Below are 18866 nucleotides of genomic sequence, written 5' to 3'. Positions count from 1 at the left end.
CCCCGAGGACACGTGGTCCTCGCAGCCAACCTTTGTTTATAATAAAAGAGCTCTCTGGGAAGCCACCTGGATATCATTAGCCCTATCTCATGGGTGGAGAGCAAGGATAGGCAGAGGAACACTTGACCCACGCAGAGACAACCAGCAGCTGGTGGAGAGCGCAGGGCACTGCTGGGCACTGCACTGCTGCCCTGGGCATGAGGCTGCACGAGGGACAGGACCAGGTATTCACCTGGAGGTGAGGTGTGGGGAATCCAAATATTTGCCCAAGGAAGCCAAAGGCAGAGCTGCTTTCCCCACGAAGCTGCAGAAAGGCAGTGGCAAAGCGAAGGTTTGCCTCCAGCTCCGTGAGCCCTGGCTGCAGGAGCACCTCGACTGCTTCTCACACACCTGAATATTCCCAGGGACTCGGTGTCAGCAGCCAGCAGCCAGAGCAAGCTCTGCCCAGGCGCTCTGTATCCTGCTCGGGGTATCCACGCCGGGCTGCTGTCAGTGAACATGGTGATGAAAATTAAATGGAAACTCAGCACTCAGCCAGAAAACCTGACAGTGGCCTAATTTGGAGAGGCAACATGCCTCAGGCCGTGCCGGTGGGGCTGAGAGAGCAAACATTTTTAAATGTTCTAAAAATCCCTCAATTCTGCTCCTCAGCCCCAGGAGACTGAGGCCCCGGAGCACCTCGGAGCACTTCCCCCCCTCCGTCTCATCCAGCTGGGGGCCAGGTGGGAGCTGCATCACTCCTGGCTAATTGCTTGGGACAAATCTGTGCGGGGCCAGGGAGAACCCACCAGGTCCCGGGGACACGGCAGCACCAACACAACCTGTGGCCCTGGCCCAGGGATGCTCCTTTAACGGGGTAAGCAGCCAGCTTCGCTCGTGACTTATGCACTTGGATGAATTTGCCGGTAGTGCCTTACCTTCTGCAGCCCTTCGGGTCTCATCTGCCAGCTCTCCTACCATCCATCCACAGGCACCGTGCCGTCCCCGTGCCCGTTAACCTTGCGCATATTTCTAAATGATGCCATTTCCTTCGGCTTGCGCAGCACTTTATTTGTTCTTTATGGCGCCGCTCTCACGCAGGGTGGATGCTGCTCGGAGAGAAATAAATGCTGCGGGGAGGAGCGGGCGGGCTGGCTCTCCAGGCTGCAACCCTTGCTTTGACATTGACTTGCTGGGGGCCGTGAGCTCCCTTTCTGCCTGTGGAAGGGGACGGTGACATTCACCTGGCTGCTGCAGGGGACGAGCAGCCCGAGACAAAGAGCACTTTTTTACCGAGCAGTGCTTGGCGGGGAGAGGTGCATTCGAGATGCTCCAAGTATGACCACATCTAGTCCTGGGGTGGGCGATGCCGCACCTAGAGCATGATGCAGACAGCAGCCGTGCAGGCCAGGCAGAAGGGAGGCTTCTCCGCTTCCAGGGGAAAGCATTTGGCTAAACCCAGCCTCACCTCGCTTCACACATCTGCTCCTGCGGGGCTGCATGAGTCACAGCCCTGCTCGCAGGCACAGCAAGGACGGGGATCTGACAAAAACCTCCTTCCCCGCCCAGCCCCTGCCCTTGGGCTGGCAGCATGAGCCCTTTGCCCACCCCAGGGCTGCCAAGGCACAGGGGGATCCCACTCACTGCTCTGTCCCCAGGCACTGTGGGGCCAGCACGGATCCTGCCCCAGCCATGTAGCCGTGCCCCAGCTGTGGTTCACCAAGCTGTGAACTTGAACCCAACCCGTTCAAAGCCTCTTGTCAGTCATCAGCCTCTCCAGGCCCTAATTAGAAAAGCATCTCGATTTAAAATGCTGCACAACGTACCCAAACCTACACGTTTGGTGCAGCAGAGTTCCTCCTGGCACTACAGGGCTGTGCGGACTGCCTGATCTCATGGCACTGCCCATTTCTGAAAGGGAGCCAGCGGCTGCTAGCGCAGGACACCTACAGAAGCCATAGGGCCACGGCTCTTCCCACAGCAATCACACCAAACACCATGAAAACAGCTCCCTGAGCCCGGTCACCCTCACACGAGCGCTGTTTGTGTCCCTTACTGTCACTCAACAGTGGCTGGTGAATTCCTACCAGCACTCAGCTCATCTCCCCCCGTGCCTTTCCCGTCCCTATGGATAAAACTTGTGCTCATTCCCCCGCAGCCCTTCCCTTGCTCCTTCAAACCAAAGCTGGGCCGTGTCCACACCACTCGAGCCCTGGGCACTGGGAGAGATGTGCAGGATCCTGAGTGAGCACCTTGAATACTCGGGGATTTCCAGGGTTTCCTTGGCAAAAAGTCACTGAAGAAAGCCCTTGATGCCAGCACATCTCCCTGCCAGCCCCACCACAACCCCCTGGCCACGCTGCACCGAGGTGAGGTCCAATGCTGCCTTGCAGAGCAGGACCTGGATTTCCTTCCAGGGGAAGGGGAGCAGCAGTGCACGTGGCCGGCTACAGCAGGACCCGGCAGCGTGTACCGTGTCAGGCCTCCAGATGAGCAGACAGAAAGCCAGAGGCTTCCCGCAGCCCTGCTGCTGGGAAATGCTCTCACCATAGCTCACCCCGACGCCTTTGGCTCCGCGGCGGGCTGGGTGTCTGCTCAGGCTCAGGGCACTTCCCCTCTTTGAGAGCTGCCACCCCAGGTGGGTTCCCCTCCGCTTCTGTTAATCATCTCAGTAGCCAGCCCCAAACAGTCTGGAATTGATAAAAAAAAATAAAATAAAATACCGAGTGGTTCAGGGCAGGGAGAAAAACTTGCAGACAACAAAAGGCAGGGCCAGAAGGAGAATCCATCCCTTCGTCCTGCAGACAAGGTGCTGGTGCGGCAGGGATCCTCGGCTGGCCCAGGTATGCAGCCGGGATTTTTTAATGCTTCGCAGGCGTAGCGGGCCCATACATCAGCACGCCTTGCCAAGGGAGCTGGGCTAATGAGGGTGATTTATGCAGCGGTCACTAATGGCTGACCCGGGCTTCCATCAATCTCTCCTGGAGGTTTCTGAGGACGGAGGGAGATTACAGCTTTACCGCCAGGAACGGGGGGACGGTGCCGTGCCAGCATCCCCACCCCGGGGGAAAAACCCATCAGGGTGCCCCCAGCTCCCCTCTGCTGCTGTCTGTTGCCACCATGCACAGCGGGGATCTTGCTCCGGGTTGAAACCCAGGTGCATTTGTTCAAGCTGCAGAGAGCTGAAATCCTCAGGAGTGAGCAAGGGAGGGAGGCACGACCTGAGAAACCCCCCGGGGGGTGCTCCTGCTATGGGATGTTGTGGCACAGACCTTACAGGGGGCGCGGTGCTGAGGCAACCAGCTAGTGTATGGCAAGGAGTGTTATTAAAATAAACCACACTGAGCCAGCAGGGCTGCACAAACTCCAAGCAGCAGAGGAATGGTTAACTTAACCAAAGCCAAAACAAAAACAAAAACAAGAAGGTGAAAAGGGAGATACAGGAGGATAAAAGGGCTATCACGGGTGTCAGCCTGAAAGGAAAAGAAACAGAGGAGAGGAAAGGAATTCGCTTCCCCAGAAACCACAAGTGGCTTGAAGAAATTTGTGAACTGAGGGACCGCAGCCTGCCGAGGTGGCACGTCCCCAGCAGGGCCACAAGCTGACCGTGGTGGCACGTCCCCAGGCATCACAGTGAGTGTGCCACGCAGACACAGCGCCAGCAGGATGGGTGCTCGGGAAGGAGCAGAGACTTCTTGGCAGGAGATGCTCAAACAGGAGGAGGAGGAGGTGGCCGGCCTCGGCGACGCAGGTCTGCAAGTGACACCTGAGTAATAACGGCAGCAGCTTTCTCCTTGGCCTGTGATCATTATTCAGCACATTGGCTCCAAATGGAAGCCGGGGGCACTTCGGATGCGCCCAGCTCCTGCCTCGTCCTCTCACGTGCAGGCTGCCTCCTCGGCTCGCCGCGGTGGGAAGGAGATAAATGATGCCCTGGATGGATGGGGAGGAGAAGCGCTCAGCTCAGGGACCACTGCTCCTCACCACAACATTAAATTTGGCCTGACGGGCTGGGAATAGATGAGGCTCCAGACAGGCAGCATCCTGCCTTCAAGGTGATGCCTCTACCCTTGAACACCACGGCAGCCAGAAAGGCACTGCCAGGGATGGGAGCTCTGTACCCACAGCATCATTTGGGGCTTTAAGGCGAAATAGTGGGAACAAGGGGAGCAAACCCACGGGCAGGGGGTGCTGAGTGTGTCCGGGATGGATGCGGCTCTGTCCCAGGCTCTGCTCAGCTGAGCACCGTGGGCGCTGGCCATCAGCGCTCTGGCACGGCGCTCTCCTCTTGGCACTGTCCCCCTCCTATGAAACGCATTAAATATTTAGCGGAGCGCTGAAGCTGTCCGCCTCCATGCCAGGCAGGAGCGTTAGCTATTGGGAAGCGATCCCTTCCCTGGCACCGGGAAGGGTGAAATATGTATTGAAAGGAGGAACCGCTCCAAGAGGAAAGACAGGGAGACAACTTTGTTGTCCCGGCCAAATTCTAGCCTGCCAACTTCTGCTTCTCTAAAATGCTGCCTGCATTTTCAATAAATAACAAAAATCAAAACAAAACCCAATCCCCTCCATTCCTGCCTGAAATGCTTCTGCAGCGGGCTGTGTAAACACCTGCCACAGCCACCCCAGCCGTGGCTGCGTGTCATTGTTGGGCGAATTGATCTTTGCGTATAGCTTGCACATTTGTCTGTAAAGCTCATTAAGATCCGGCAAGATGAAAGGCAGCACAGAAATGTAAGATCATTATCGTTATCAAAAGAAACACAGAAAACTGCTGCTATAGAGGCAGATTTGTTTCCATATAGAAAGCTGTTCAAAGTTCTCCAAGACACTCTTTAATAAGATGGCTGTTATGTGAATAAACTTCAAGAGCTTCTCTCACGCTGGGGAAAACTTCCAAGGCCCTGTTTGCCTTTCACGTCCATTTCATAAATTCTCCTCGCCGTTCCTGGGACGAGGGCCACGGTGCTTTGTAGCCGATCTCCGTGCCTGCCCCGAACGGCTGCAGGAGCTGGCTGACGGGGATGTGGACGCAGCGAATCCGCTCCTGCCTGGAGGAAGGAGAAGAGTTAAACTCGCTCGAGGCACCATCTTTTCCAAGAAGAATCAGTTCTTCCCACACAGGGTCATTTCTTTCTTGAAACCAGCCTCCCTTTTATCCACGAGAAAATCTGCTCGTAATTACCGACCAAGGAAGAAGGGGCTTCTGGAAATATTCATCTGCAGCTGAGCCATTTTCACCCTGGCACTGGCGGAGCGAGCCTTCCCCGCTCCCATCTGTCGCCTTCACGGCGCTGCCAGCCGGGCTGTGGCACCCAGCGCCGTGCTCAGCCAGGACTGTGACACTGGGGGGGTCCCCGGTTGGGTACGGGGGGCCAGGACCCATCGTGGCACGGAGCCAGAGCAGAGGATGCCACCCGGGCCAAACCTGCCTTCCCTTGCAGGTTCGGATGGGATCCCAGCTCCTTCTGCAGGGAAACATCCGCAGCTTCTCGCCGTGGGGTATCCTTCCCTCTCTAACTGCATCCCATTTACATCGCCAGGAATAAATCAATCTGCTTCGTGGTGCCTACACCTTCAAATATTTATAGACTGTTATTATACTTTTCACTCCCTCCCTATACACACATGCCCTTCCCTTTAAACGTCTCTTCACCAAACTATGTCTATTTAGTTCTTTTAATCCTTCCCCATAAATCTGCCCTGATCCACTCACTGCACCCTGTCCATTTATTTCCGTTAATGAGAGGCTCAGCAAAGCTCCCCGCAGCGATGGCCAGGCCAGAGCTGCCCAGGAGGGGGCTGTTATCGCCTCCCCCCCCAGCACAGCACCTCGGGGACCACAGCCCCGAGGTGCTTTAGCCCCGAGCATCCCCCCGTCCCCTACCGCAATGCTCAGCTCTGTTCCCCAGCCAGACTTCTGCTTTCTGTCTTCTTCGGATTTTGCTTTTTTTTTTTTTTGCCTTTTTTTTTTTTTTTAACCCAACTGCAAATGACAAAACTGCGAGCAGCTCCCAGACAACTTGCAAACCCAGAAATGAGCTATTTCTGGTGACTGAATTTAAACTTCCTTTCTTATTTGCAAATTGCCTGTGAGCAGATTGCGAGTAGCAGGCATCCAGAAGCTGGGGAAGGCTGCGAGTTGAGATTCGGATGCCCCACGTGGGCTCCTTCCCTTTCTCAGTCTGCTGAGCCCCAAGCCACCAGGAGCAGCAGCCCCGCTCCCCAGGACTCTGCGCTCAGCATCCCCTTTTGGCAGCCAGCCTCCAGCCTCTCCTCCAGCTCGGCTGCTCCTCTGGGCGCACCGATGTGCCGGATAGCAAGCACCAGGAGCGTGGGAGACCTGGTAGGGAGAAGATATTCTTCTCCATCAGGACTTGGAGGAGCTGGCCCTGCCTGGCTGAGCTGTGTGGATGGTCCTTGCCCTGCAGCAGCCTCCTCGAGGGGCTCTGCACCCCTGCCTGGGCCAGGTGCTCGCTGCCTGGATGGGGACGGGGACAGGAACAGGGACGAGCCCTGCTGCACATCCCCAGGCACGAACCTGCTCAGCTCGGCTGCCCCGCCGAGGCTGCTCCTGTGAAATTTGGCTCCCGGACAGGAAAACAAAGTTATTCTTTAAAAACAGAATAAAAGAAGGAAGAAAGGGGCTGCTGAAGTCAGCACATTTCCCATTGCCAGGTGGGGCCACAAGCAGAGCTGCGAAACCTACATGAGGTTAAAATTTGCCGTGATGAAGCTGCGTCAGGCAACGACCCCCCAGCACCTAGAGCTGGCTGAAGCTGCAGCAGAGCATCCTGTCCTCCATCCACCCCTTACCCTGCTTTTGGGGAGGGCTGACTGCCCTGAATTCTCCAGGGGGTGACAACGGGCCACCCCACATCCCCCAGCAGACAATCAGAGGGTGAGGGGCAGGGTGAGGCTGTGTTACCCATCTCAGCCTTCCCACTATTTTCATCTGTGGCCAGGCAAGCTCGTGTATCTTTTCCATACCAAAACCTTCAACCTCCACCGCAGTGATTGCTTTCTCATTCCCTTCTTTCCTGGTACCCTGGATCCAACAAAGCCTTCCTCCTGGCAGCAGCTCTTCCTCCCTCCAGACCCCCAGCTATCTCGTGAAGCTCCTCCATCCCAAACGGAATGAACCCAGGCAGGTCTCTTCCAAAATTAATTGAGGACCCTTCTGCAAGGAAAAGCTCCCCAGCCCACCTGCAGCTCCTGACCTCCACCTCTTTCTGCAAAGAGGGAAAAACCAGCCTCCAACCCCTCATTTCAGAGCCACCCCCCATTCCCAGCCAGCCTCCCAGCACTTGGCCACCTCTGCACCTCCCACCCAGCAGGTGCTGCTTTGTATCGCCACGCAAAGCCCGGCTCAGCTGCAAGCCCTTGTGAGATTAAAGCAACTTCTCTCCCATTAAACTCCTTTCTGTGATCCTCTGCAAGTTCCGGGGCTTGCAGCCATGTGAGCAGAGCCCACGTCCTGGGCTGTTGTTCACCTCCAGGGTGTCTCTGCAGAGCCAGCACCACGTTTTGCCCTTTGCTGCCACCCTGAGCAGCATCCCTCTGAGCCCTGCCCCAAGAGGGGAATTTCAGGGAGATGGGCACGAGGGGCTCGAGCGAGCGGGGTACCCCTGTCTGGGCACGAGCTGCTCCCTGGGTGCCCGACCCCCAAACGAAGGGGCTGTAATTATCCTTTGGCCCTCGCACAAATTGCTCATTGACTTGGAGCGCCGAGTGCTGACGCGCTGGCTCAGTTCGGAATTGGGGTTTAAATCAAAGAGCTTCCCTCCAGGGATCTGGGGGAGATGGAGACAATTAGATTTGAGCCCTGAAGTTTTACAAGTCTAATAAATTTCCTGGTAGCCTCAGGCTGCCGGGCTGCCGTGCAGGAGCCAGGCGAGAGACCTTGGTGAGTGAAAGCAAACATTTCTCAAGGCAGGAAGCCACAACACGGATCTTCCATCCCCAGCCAGGGGCTGGCTCCTTGGCCCCGTGTCCTGCTGGGCTGGCAGCTCTACGGCTGGGCTGATGGGGGCACCAGGCCCAGGGGAGCAGGGTTTCTGCTGGAGGAGCTGAGAAAAGAGCATCCCCTCAACTGTGCTTCGTGCAGAACCACCAGGAAAGGTGGCATGGGGAGAGGTTATGGAGATTGGAGATGTTGGCACCATGGCAGCAAGCACCCAAGGGAGGCCAGCACTGGGCAGCCCTCACCCCTCAGGGGGCACAGCCTTACCGGCTCGCTATCCTGCCAGGGATGCTCTTCTTCTGACCAGGCAGGGCCCCACATCCACCCCACCCTTGCTCCAGCAATGCTGATGGAGAAGAGGATGGAGAAGGAAGACGCCTTTCTGCAGGAACCCTGGCTTCTGGGAGCCCCGCAGCAACCCATCAGCACGGCAATCCCTGGTGGTGTCGGGACGTGCGGGGTCCCCTGCCATGGGCAGCTGAATGGGAGCAGCCATGAGGACCCCCTGGTGCTGCATCCCGTGTGCCCTGCAGTGACAGCACTGTGTCCCGGTGACAGTGGGTTCCCTGGCCCTCTTTCTCTTCCCCTTTTTGTCCCCAAAATTGCAGAGTCAAGCAGGAGGGTGATAATCAGGAAGAGCCTGCAGGGAAATCTCCTCCGGTGCTGCCCGGCTGTGGGCACGGTGCCACCAGCTGTCCCCTGTCCCCGTCCCAGCACGGCAGCCGTGGCAGCTCCGGGTGCACCCACACCGCCCTGCGCCGTGCCCATCCCTTTGGACCCGGGCGAGAGCCCTCAGCCAGCTCCGATCCTCCTCCCACGCCACCCCCTCCGTGCTGGGTGCCTCCGGTGTTTGTTCAACAGAATATTGCCATAAATTACACACTCCTCTGACACGATGTAAAACATGTTTTATGCTCCCATTTTCCCCCTGTCTTCCCGCTCACCCTTCTTCTTTTCCAATTTGAGCTGGATACACTGTGCCAGGGATTAGCACAGACTTATTTAAGCAGCCAGTCAGCTCTAAAGCATTGCTCATAAAACCCGGCGGTCTCTGCAAGCCCATCGCACTTGTCGCTGCTGACCATAAATCCCCACTTCATGCGAGCCTCTCTCCCTCTCCTGTTCCTGCTCCCTTCCCAAAGCAGCTCCACCATGCACAGGACTGGGCAACAGCAAGCTGTTGGGGTGGTTCATTTCCTTTTTATTTTTAAAAGACCCTATATCCCAACTGCTCCCTAAATGCCCTATTACCCACCACATCCCCTTGGGCACAGAGGGATCCAGAGGACCTGGGCACCCTGTTGGGGTTCATCCACCCCCTGGCATGGCAGGCTGGGTGAGCAGGGGTTTGGTGATGTCTCAAGGCAGCAGATGCAGCCGTGAGCTTGAGGAACATCTCCCACTGAGACCCAGCAGCAGGGCTGGGACCCCCCAGAGAGGACAGCGGAGCAGGGTCACCTCTCCCAAGGTGTGGGGGTCCCAGCACAGGCTGGCAGCACTCAGCAGCAGGGGACCACCCTGCCATCCCCTGCCCTGAGTGCCAGCGGCAGCACGTGGGACACTTGGCACGTGCTGGCCCCATCGGTGGCAGCAGGGAGGAGAACCAGGCTGGAGGACTTTGATCTCCTCCTTTAAAGCAAATATTTCCTCGCTGGGACTTTGCTAACCCCTCATCCTGATAGGCCGGATTCCTTCCTTTATGCTCTGCAAGGAAAGCTCCAAACAGAGACTTCCCCCTGGAGGAATTCACGGCACCCACCCTGGTGACAGGGCTGCGAGGCAGCCTGCGCTTCCCCCCTGTTTGTATTTTGTCTTGTGTTTTTTGGACGGGAACCACGGCGTTCAGAGCGCTGGCAAAGAGCAGAATACCCTGAGCAAGCACAGCTGGGCTGGCTCCAAAGGCTGTGGCCAGGATCCGGGGTGTGGGGCCGGGTCTGTGCAGGAGCAGCTGCCCTGCCAGCGGGCACTGCGGGGCCGATGGGGCACCCATGTCACTGCCAGCAGGCACCCAGGGGTGGCAGTGGTGCCCTCTGGTTCCCTCCGTGCAACAGGAGAGGCAGCAGCCCCTGAGCAGTGACCCCCAAGCAGGCAGACCCAGCTGAGTCCCCCCGAGCCCCTGGGGACAGCCAGGTCCCCCTGACCAGGGGATGAGCAGCTCCGGACAGAGAGCAGCAGGTAATGAGGAAATCTTATCACCGCTTCCTGCTAATTTTCTGAGTGCACCACAAAAAAATACAGTCCTGGGGACATGTGTAACTAATTAAATGGTACAGGGAGAAGAAAAACACTGATTTTTTTTTCCAAGACTTTGAATTATGTCTGGAGGTGAAGGAGTCAGCAGGCTCGGGGGATAATTAATCACCGGAGGTGAGGTGCCCTGGCTCCCCATGCCAGCGCCTGCTCCTGGCCGCCAGCCCTTGCACGGCACCGGCCAGCTCTGAGCACAGCCCGTGGTGCTGGTATGGAAACTGCTCATGGAGCCAGAGAGAGGAGAAGAAGGGCTCCGTGTGACGTGGGACGGAGTTTGGCACGAGGGACCCCAAGGAGGCCAAGCTGGAAATGCTCCCTCTGGCTGGAAACTCTCCTGGGCTGAGGTTTGGGCACGTCCTTGGTGCTGCCCCCAACATCCCCATGCTGAGGGGTGTCGGACAAGCAGTACCTGTGGGGCTGGGGACACTGAGCCTCTGCACCAGGCCCACCGAACCATCATGTGCATCCTTCCCAAATATCCCCGTGGGGGCTGGCACGAAGCACATCCACGTCCTGCTGGGTGCTCCCCTCCTCCTGGGGCTGCTGAGGGCCCCAGCAGCCAGCACAGAGGTGAAACGCTCTGGGTGCAGCTTCTCCCGAATGCTGAGCACTGCCCTCCTCACCCCGCGGTGGCACGCAGAACATCCCACACTCGTGGTGCCATTCAAGCCACTTCATGACCGCGTTTTCCTTTCCAGTCCCCGCCCCGTGACCGTAATCTTGTTTCTGTGTGTTGCGTATCCAAGGTGCAAGAAGTCATCGAGAGCCGTTGTTAGCTGGAAGGGTGTATTTGGTGTGGGAAACGGCGAGCAGATACTCCGTAATCCCCGTGTCAGCTCACATCCTTCTCCCATCCCGCGTGGGCACCGCACCAAACAAACAGGAGCCTGGTTACCGTCACCCTGGCCCTTCCCCTGCCCTCCAGGAGGAGCAGGCTGCGTTTGGGACGTGTCTCCCTGCCCGTGCCATCAGGAGAGCTCCGCACGGACCCACACACCCCTCCCAGCCACAGGCAAGGCTTCCCCTGGCATTTTTAGGGGGCAAGGAGAGGCCAGGACTCTGTCCAGCCCCGTCCCAGAGCTCAGCACCATCCCTGCCTTGGCACAGCATGGGCAGCGGGTGCCACCAGCCAAATCTAAGCTGCGCCTGTCCCCATCCAAGCAACCTGCAGGGAATGGGGGGTCCCAAATCCCATCTGAGCTCACCGACCCATGGATCTGGTGGATATCTGAGGCCAAGCAGCCCAGCTCAGGGCATCGCAGCAAGGGGGGGGTCATCCCTCCTGCCCCCACCTCGCCTGGCCACTGCAAGCGGGGATCCTGCCCCAGCCTGCGCAGGCACGGCCCCGGGAGGCTCCCGGCCGCCGGCTGCCTGCAAGCTGAGGCAAGGCTCTGTGGGATTTCAAAGAGGCAGGCACGCTCCTCACCGAGGCAGCCCCAACACGCACAGCTGGGCAAGGCGAGGGCTGCCGTCCCGGGAATGGCCCCAGAGCCTCCCGCTGCCACCCTTAGTGCCAGCTTCTCCAGCGTTTCCTCCCCCAGTGCAGAGCAGCAGGACGGGACAGTGCCCTCGGGGCTGGGACAACTCTGCCCCTGCCCCTAAAAGCCAGGAATAGGGGAAAGATGAGCGAGGGGTGCAGGGGGCACGAGCCCAGCCCAGCTGGCTGAGCAGTACAGGCATTTCTGTGAGCTGACCCAAATCTTTCCAAGGAAGAGCTGTCATCAGGGAACGCTGATCCCACATTTTAGAGCGGCTTTTTTGGAAATGTATCTGTTTCATCAACATGTTTTGTGAATAATTATGAAAACATACTACGAGGTCCAGGAATTTCATTGGAATTCCATCATTTTTATTGTTAGTTGGAACAGCGAAGTCAAAACAAAATGCTCTGACCACTTCAAAACCCACTTCCAACCTTGCCAAGAGGATTCTTTTAAAGATAATTTCCCCATTTATTAGAGGGCAATGTTTTCAGACCCAGCAGTACCGGGGTTGCGGTGTCACGTCCTGCACCCATTGCCCCGTCGCTCCTCCTGGGCTGGCCCTGACCCTGCTCCTGGGGGGATCATCCCAGAGGGATGGGGGGGCTCTCTGCAGCGTGCCCCCAGCCCCAGGGCCTGGGGACAGTGTGGCAGAGGTGGCTGGGTGGCCTTTCCCTTGCCATCACAGTGTTTTTACCTGCTCCTCTCCCAGGCAGCAGCTCGGGACTGGGGGCTGTCAGTCTGGGCCCTTTCAATTAGCATTTTGCTCTCCTGTGCTACCCAGCGCTTAGAGCTGTGTCCAGCCGGCACCCAGGGGCCCTCCCAGCCCGTCTGAAATACCATTTCCATCTCTGACCGGAGTAATTGATGTCCTATTTTCCCTTCATTCATATGCAGGTGGCATGGGAAGGCTGGAGCGATGCGGAGCAGGAGCTGTCACCGAGCCCCTCGCTGCTGGCCACCAGCATCACCGGCTCTGCTGGAATTAATCCCCTGCTTCCCCCAAAATTGTGGACCCACAGAGCAGAGGCCAAGCTGACAGCATCCCCGGACCAGTGCCTGCTTGGAGATTCAGCTCAGACACAGAGAGAAATAACTGCCTGCCATCCACCTGGGTCCCGGGGGTGTCTGCATCGCTGGCACTTGGCACGGAGATCACCGGGTGCGTGTCTGGCAGCCCCCGCATGTCCCCAAGCGGTGGTGGGGTCCCAGAGGGGGTGAGGACTGGGGGAGCAGGACCCCCCATGATGTCAGCCCCCATTTGTAGGGCAGGCACAGCCCGTGTGAGCCCCAGGGCACCTGTACTGCCCTCAGATCCTCACCCCAACAGCCTGGGGGATGCCACGTCCCAGGGGACGGGGCTGGGGCAGGACCGACCCGTGTCCCTGCCCCGTGTCCCATCCTCACTGTCTGGCAGAGCAGCAGGAGGGGGCCCTGGCTGCTTTCCTCCCGGCTCCCTGGGGCCGGTGACTGATGGGTGCATTAGGCTGGAGAGGGAGCAGGTGACAGCAGGGCAGCCCGCAGCCAGCCGCGGCTCGGTGACACGAGACAGGGAACACTGATTACTTTGCCAGCCCCAGAGCAGACACCTAATAACAAGGCGGCGAGGGAGCAGGGACGGCAAGGATAAATAGCTCGGAGGCTGCAGGGCTTCTCTGCACCATCGCAGCCCCCGTGCGCGGGGGCGTATCGCCACGAACTTTGCTTCTGCTTGATCCTTGTCTGCGTGCAGGCTGCGTGCGTGTGCCTGCCCGCGCGGCGCTCGGTGCAGCAGGTCCGTCCACTGAGTCAGCCGGGCAGGAAGGGCAAGGCACCGTGTTAACCTCCTCCCCTCCAGCAGCAGCTCCCTGGGAAGAGAGGGGTTTGCTCGGGAGGTGCCAAGGCAGGGCAGGAGGCCTGCAGAGCCCTCGTGGCCTCGCACACGTGCGCGGTGCCCCACGCGTGGGGCTGTGCGTGGGACACGTGGCAGCGGTGGGCAGGGGTGGCCTGAGGGGTGGCACAGCTTGTCCTCCTCCCCCAGGTCTCTCCATGCACCCTTCAGGTCTGCACCACCACCATCAGGTGTCTCAGGAATGGGTCGGTGTTCCCTGTGACCCCCCTGCAGCCACACAGCCCCTTGGGGCTCTCCTGGGATTATAGGTTTATTGTAATTTCATTTTGGGGTGCTCTTTAAGGAGTTAAAGGAGATGAAGGAAGAAGAGGCAAAAAAATAAAGGATTGCCAGGACCAAGAGGGAGAGTATCTCCCCAGGGAGATCACCCTGTTGCAGAGGATGTAAAATCCTGTCCCCCCCAAGAAGTGCTGTTTGCCCCAGCAGCAGACCCCGTGCCCGGGGAGGTCGGCTGCTCGGCAGGAATTTGGCACAGGCACCCGGGAACAGGGCAGCTGCCCCGCCTGGACAAGCGTCTGGGATAAAAATCAGTGCCAGGATCGCTCAGACAAGTCATGCTGCTGGGGTCACTGCACAGTCTATGGCCCGTCTCATGCCCGGGGATGTGTGCTGAGGAAGCACAAGTCGCTGGCTGCCCTCCAGGAATAGATAAGCTGTTTAGTTATAGAATAACTCGATTAACCAGGCTGTGTGGGGACAGCAGATCACCGCTGCCAAGCCCGAGATGTGGGCCTGAGGTGCCCTTTGGCCTGCTGCGATAAAGCAGCGGGTTCAGCCTGGAGCAAAAAGGAAGGTGGGGAAGCTGCAGTGTGGGGAGTGGTGCACATACCCGGGCACTCGATGGACACCTCCTGCAATAGCTCACGGAGACGCAGAGGTGCTGTGAGCTGCACAACCCATGAGGTGCCATGTCACCCCATCCCATCCCATCCCATCCCATCCCATCCCATCCCATCCCATCCCATCCCCATCCCATCCCATCCCATCCCATCCCATCCCATCCCATCCCTTCCCATCCCATCCCATCCCATCCCATCCCATCCCATCCCATCCCATCCCCATCCCATCCCATCCCATCCCATCCCATCCCATCCCATCCCATCCCATCCCCATCCCATCCCATCCCATCCCATCCCATCCCATCCCATCCCTTCCCATCCCATCCCATCCCATCCCATCCCATCCCCATCCCATCCCATCCCATCCCATCCCTTCCCATCCCATCCCATCCCATCCCATCCCATCCCATCCCATCCCATCCCATCCCATCCCTTCCCATCCCATCCCATCCCATCCCCCCTCCCAAGTGGCAGAGCTGCCAATATTTGGGCTGCTGCAGCCCCTGAGCTGCCGTGCCTTCCCAGACCAAGCACGGGGCTGCGAGTCCATGCCCAAGTGGCCGGGGTGGCTTTGCTGCTGTCCCTGCATAAAGCACTTCGTGTTTTTATCTCAGCCCGTCTCCTGAGGCCTGGGAGCAGCCCTCTGAACCTAATGGACATGACCTGATTAGTGAGCGCTTGGTGTCTGCTCGGCTCACTCGAGGCAGCAACCTCAAGGCCAAGGCTGGGAAAAGAGGGGACTTTTCTCCCTCTGGATGAGTGAGGCTGGGAAGGGAAGAGCAGAAAAACTTCCTGCAGCCGTCGCAGCTTCCTGGGGATTAGCCGGGGAAGGGAAGGTCGGCTCATCCCGGGGACGAGCAGCTCATTTGCTAAATTAAAGCGCTAACCGAGGAACCAATTTTTCTGTGTGTCTAATTTCTCCCTTTGTAATACTTGTTATTTATCCTGCTAATTGCTGGCGCTCGGGGCAGACCGGGCGGCTGTTTCCACGGCCCAACAGCACCGGGAGCCGGGCTGCTGGTGCAGGCAGGGGGCAAATCTGCCCTCCTGTGCCAGGGGGAGCAGGGCAGGGGGGCTGATCCCATCCCTGATCCCATCCCTGATCCCATCCCTGCTCCCATCCCCATTCCCAACCCCATTCCCAGCCCCACGCCACCCACTCCTCCCAGCCCAGCCCCATGCCAGCTGCGCACCCTGCCCTCCTGCTCAGCACCGCTGCAGGAAGGGGAGGGAGGAAAAGCATTGCTTAATTCTCTTCACGAGCAGGGGAATTGCTTTATAGCCTCTCTGCAAGCCGTCTCCTTTGCCACTGGCTTTCCCGTGCAGCTTCCCCAGGCGCTGGCGCTGCGATGGTTTTAATGAGGGAGATTTCAGAGGTGGTGAGTAAGGCTGCGAAGCCTCACTCAAACCCACGGCCAAATCCCTCCATCAAAAGAGCCAGCGACTTTTAAGCAAAGTCCTCCAAACTCTTCCTGAGGCTCTGAGCCTGGTCCCTTCTCCTGCCTCTGGCTCTCAGGTGCCCTCTCGGGAGCTCTCACCCGGAGCTCTTGGTGAAATCAGCTTAGGCGTGCCTGCCTCCTCGTTTCGGTGCTGACAGCGAAGCCATCCCTGACCTCACCCCACCGCAGACAAACCACCAGGCAGAGGCCAGATGAAGAAAACGGCCTCCTCTGCCCCTCAGACCGTAAGATGGAGAAGAATTGGCTTGTGGTGAGGCAGAGGCATGAAGCAAGGGGCAGGGACATGGTGCTGGCTCAGCTGCCTCCCGGCTCTGCCAGCCCCTGCCCCGCTCTCCTGCAGCCACCCCACGCCGCGGGCTGCTTGCTTTGCACCAGAACCGTCTCCGCTTCCCCCACAACACATCATAAGGCAACCACACAAACCAGAGGATGTAAGTCTGAGCGGCTCCGAGCGCATCGGGCAAATTTGATCCTGCCAGATTAGGGAAGGCATTAGCGGGGCTTTGAGCCCTCGCCGGGGTCTGGGGTTTATATATGGCCACGGTCACCGCTCCGAGAGTGACATTGCAATACATCACGCCTGCCAGCCGCAGCCCGCGGCTCCCTGGCACCCGGCCAGCCAAAGGTAATTTTGTGCTGAGTGATATCAGAAGTCAAAATGAGCCCCACATACTTCGTGCAATTCCCAGTGGCTGTAAAACACCTCGGCCGTCTCCCATCCAACATTTATGTGTTTTGCATTAAACTTCCCCAAATTAGTGCTAAGTGCATTAAAGTTGTAAAAATAGCCTGCGTAAAACCCCATTAAATGCTTAAATATACGGACCCGGTGCATGGGGATCTATAATTCAGGCCGGAATTCGGGAGCCCTGTCAAGCAGAGGTCCCGTGCCGGGGGGACGTCGGAGCCCTTGGTTGCTGCGGGAGGAGATGGTGCCAGAGCTGGGAGCAGCTTTTCCCCCAACAGGAGCTTCCTCCGAGACGTCAGACGTTGCAGCTCTATTAATACTCGCCGAGCATCGGATGCAGACAAGACAGGCCGGGGGGATGGGAGGGGAGGAGGCAGGCGGGGAGGAAACATCCAGGCTTGGCCTTACGCACCACTGTCCTGGCACGTTTGGGGGATAATGGGGTGGAAGAAGGCCCGAGGGAACGCACGCTGGCCCGGGTTCAGCTATTGTGGGGAAGCAGAAATCTCGCTCCTGCCCTGGATGAGGCTGTTACCACGTTTCGGAGGGAGCCAGGAGCGCTGTCGTCACTCTGGGAGGAGGTTTTGCAAAGCTCATCTCCCCCAGCACTGCCTGCTCGAGGTGGGGATCCCCCAAGAACCTCCCCCAGGTGCTGTGCTGGATCCAAGTGCATCACGTCTCCGGGGACCTGGCACCCAGCCTGCATTTCTCGGGTCATCCCATCTTCTCCAGCAACCCAGGTTTGGTGTTTGAATCCCAGGATGCCCGGACACCTCGAGCACATGCACAAGGAGGGTGTCGCTGGATGGTGGCTGCACTCAACGCTTCCCATCATCCGGAGACATCTTCCTCGTGGTGCTCTCTCCTCCACCAGAGGAGCCGATCCACCGATCTCCAGATTGCAACCACTGCAGGGCAGAACCAGTCAGGTAGGAGGCTGCCCACAGGGGTAGGGAAGACAGATTTCCTGGTGTTTGCTTTTCCCACGCATTCCCAGAAAGGTGGGGATCTTTTCCAGGCAGATTTCGGGCTGGCTCTTGGCCGAAGCGAGCTGGGAAATGTGCAAACAGCCATAAAATCACCCAATCTGAAGAGGAAATGGCTCGGCCTCCCTGGTGTTTTTCCATGAGGGAGCAGACTATCGGCTCAGCCTCTGGGTCTAGAAAAGCAGACTGCGGGCCAGGGAAGGAGGTTTGGCTCCTTTGATCCCGCTGGTCAAACTCCAAAGGCTCTGTCCCGCTCCCTCTGCTCTGCTCTTGCCACCACCACTCTCCGTGCACCTCCCCTGATAGCAAATTGGCACTTTGGGAGGGAGAAGGCATGACTCGTTTCACAAACCGTGCTGGGAGAAGTAAGTGGGTGTGCTGGTCCAACACCCAGGCTGGGCACCTCATCAGGGTCCCCGGCTGGAGGGAAGTAAGACCCTGCTGCCTGGACACTTTCAGTCGCAACTGGAGAAGAAGCTTGTGACCTCAGCCGCTTTTTTTGGCATTATTTTTCTGCCCTGTAACACCTCTCCCTTGCTCTGCTCCTGCAGAAGAGAAAAAGCCCATGAGTGATGTCCCGAGCGGGGTGGCCTCGGGTGCGCGGCCAGGTCCTGGTGGCTCTTGGCCATTACACTCCGTGCTTCCTCTCAAAGGTACCTGTCCAGCTTTATTACTGTCACTTCCCAACCCTTTGGAAGCCTTCCCAAGATGTACTTACGGAATTACTGTTCCCACTCTGCAGAGAAAACAGCTAAAGCCTTGTTATAACTCCTTAATGTTAACATCTGAATGGAGGGATTATCCTCCCTTACAAAAGGCTACATGTTTGTTTAACGCTGTTTTCACTTGTTTGAAAGTGAATTTTATAAAGTCCCTTTCCCTCCCTGCGCCTCCCCCTGGCTCCAGCCCTTCAGTTTCTCGCTGGGGACGGAGCAAGCCTCGGGCACTTGTAGCTTTTCCTGTTGGAAACATTGCTCTTAAAGCTGCGCCGAGATGGGGCCTTTGGTTTCACTTTGTGCAAGGTTCCCAGCTCATCCGTGTGCCCAGCTCCACTTGCACTGGGAGGTCCCCAGCCCACTTTTGGTGCTGAACCTGCACAGAGGCTGCTCCATAGCTGGCAACGCTGCTGATCTGGCTGAAGAGAAATCCAAAGTCAAGAAAATGAATTTGCCCACTGCTGGTGGCACTGCTGGGGCATTTGGGAAGCACAAGCAGCAGCCAGACGCAGGGCAGGACCCACCTGCATGGGAAAACCTGGTGAAACCACAGCCCACGATGCAGTGCCCTCACCATCCGATGTGCAAAACTGTGACAGGATTGGGCCCACGG

General features: G+C 58.0%; 1 long non-coding RNA gene across 1 annotated transcript; it reads right to left on the bottom strand.

Annotated features, from left to right (window-relative positions):
• Positions 1–2801: 2801 nt before the first annotated feature.
• Positions 2802–7284, bottom strand: LOC119717968 (uncharacterized). Its single transcript, XR_005268434.2, has 3 exons — positions 6796–7284; positions 6521–6684; positions 2802–5030 (listed from the first exon to the last, which is right to left on the bottom strand). It is a non-coding gene; the product is annotated as an uncharacterized lncRNA (long non-coding RNA).
• Positions 7285–18866: the final 11582 nt, after the last annotated feature.

Source organism: Anas platyrhynchos, chromosome 10 (genome assembly GCF_047663525.1).
Source record: "Anas platyrhynchos isolate ZD024472 breed Pekin duck chromosome 10, IASCAAS_PekinDuck_T2T, whole genome shotgun sequence".
Classification (NCBI taxonomy): domain Eukaryota; kingdom Metazoa; phylum Chordata; class Aves; order Anseriformes; family Anatidae; genus Anas; species Anas platyrhynchos.
This window is presented reverse-complemented; position numbering and strand designations above follow the sequence as displayed.